Source organism: Apodemus sylvaticus, chromosome X, assembly GCF_947179515.1.
Source record: "Apodemus sylvaticus chromosome X, mApoSyl1.1, whole genome shotgun sequence".
Lineage (NCBI taxonomy): Eukaryota > Metazoa > Chordata > Mammalia > Rodentia > Muridae > Apodemus > Apodemus sylvaticus.
Genome location: NC_067495.1, coordinates 20,975,501 through 20,977,388, shown reverse-complemented (window position 1 = coordinate 20,977,388; position 1,888 = coordinate 20,975,501). Strand labels below are relative to the sequence as shown.

At 38.0% G+C, this 1,888-nt stretch overlaps 1 pseudogene; it reads right to left on the bottom strand.

Annotated features, from left to right (window-relative positions):
- LOC127674388 (uncharacterized) lies at positions 1-1,888 on the bottom strand (annotated as a pseudogene).

Here is a 1,888-nt window from a genome sequence, read left to right as displayed (position 1 = left end):
TCATGTCTTGAGTAATGTCATTTTGGAAGAACACTCGGCGTTTACATGACTCTGTAGTTTCAAATAGCTTATCCAAAAGACAAGCATGGTTACACCAAAGAGTAACATGGTGGTTAGAAGGAGGCCTACTGGTAACACAGCCATTAAATGTTTACTTCATAATACTTCTTTCTTAGCAGGAAAATCAGATAGACAGTCAAAAGCAGTTTGGCCATAAAGATCTATCATGTGGTCCCATGTCACAGAAATGAATGTGAACACACTGCTAACAGACAAAATTAAAGCAGAAATCTCGTAGCAATATATCTGCGTCTTCACAAATGAGTGTTTCTTATAGCTGATCTCAATGGCCATAGCACTGAAAACCAGAACCAAGCCTTCATCAAAATGGCCCATACTATCAGGTTCTGTGCATACAAAAACTCACTTGAAATATTCCAAGTTGAATCAATAGGGCTGTACACCAGCATCTTGGTTAGTGTCCCAGAGATGTTACACTGTTAAGGATAGTACACTTCCCACAGTCCAAAAGACACAAAGTGCACAACATTGTTGCCAATTCCCACAGGAGCCAACATAAACTGCTTGCAATGAGTATTTCAAACAGTAAAGCTGATAAGCTACAAAGGAGGCTACTCGTCTTGTAAATGCACTTCTTCCCACTGGTAAATCTGAAGATGACATTTAATAAATATAAATTCAAGGAAGGGACACGAACTTGACAAAACAAAATAGTCACTGTATGTGGAGCACTAAGATCTTATAAACTGACTCTTTTTTCACATAGTTGCATTTAAGTAGTCTATGCATTAGTGTTTAACATACTACAACTAATAATATAAGAAGCCTGAAAACTCCATGACAATCACAGGATTACCATCTACAAGTGGTATTCTTTCACAGTTTCTGTGTGTCTGTCAAATAATAAGCTGTAAGTATTTGTTAACTAAGAATATTAGCATTTGGAATTAATAGTTAGAAAAGAGAATATGTATTATCACATGAAGTGTGATGTTTTATCATCTCTATTTTCAATGCACAAACATAATAAACATATGAGAGTAACAAGCACAAATACTTTTTGTTGGAAAAATTTTTATTAGATATATTCTTTATTTACATTTCAAATTTTGTTCGTTTCCTAGTTACTCCCCAAAAATCCCCTAGCCCATTTTCTCTCCCATGGCTCACCAATCCACCCACACCCAATTTGCTGTCCAGACATTCCCCAATACTGGAGCATCTGCCCTTCTCAGGACCAAGGGTCACTCCTCCCTTTGATGTCCAACAACACCATCTTCTGCTGCATATGCAACTGGAGCCCTGGGTCCCTCCAAGTGTCCTTTTTGGTTAGTAGTTAAGTCCCTGGGAGCTCTGGGAGTACTGGTTGGTTCATATTGTTGTTCCTCCTATGGCACTGCCAAACCCTTCAGATCCTTATGTCCATTCTCTAGATCCTCCATTGGGGACCTTGTGCTCAGTTCAATGGTTGATTGAGAGTGTCCCCCTCTGTATTTCTCATGCACTAGCAGGCCTCCTGGATGACAACTATATAAGGCTCCTCTCAGCAAGCACTTGGTGGCATCCACAATAGTGTCTGGGTTTTGTAACTATATATGGGATGGATCACAAGGTGGGGCAGTCTCAGGATGGTCTTTCCCCCAGTCTTGTTTCCAAACTTTGTCTCTGTTTCTCCTCTTATGGGTATTTTGTTCCCCCATATTTTCTTTTTTTTTTTTTAAAATTAGGAGCAAAGTTGTCATTTTATAGTATCTTGACATTTATCTGTGTGTGGTGTTTTGTTTTTGTTTTTTTTATTTCTCAAAATATGTTTATTTTGAATTTTTTGAAAAATAAATCAGGTGACTTACTATGACTTACTAGACAT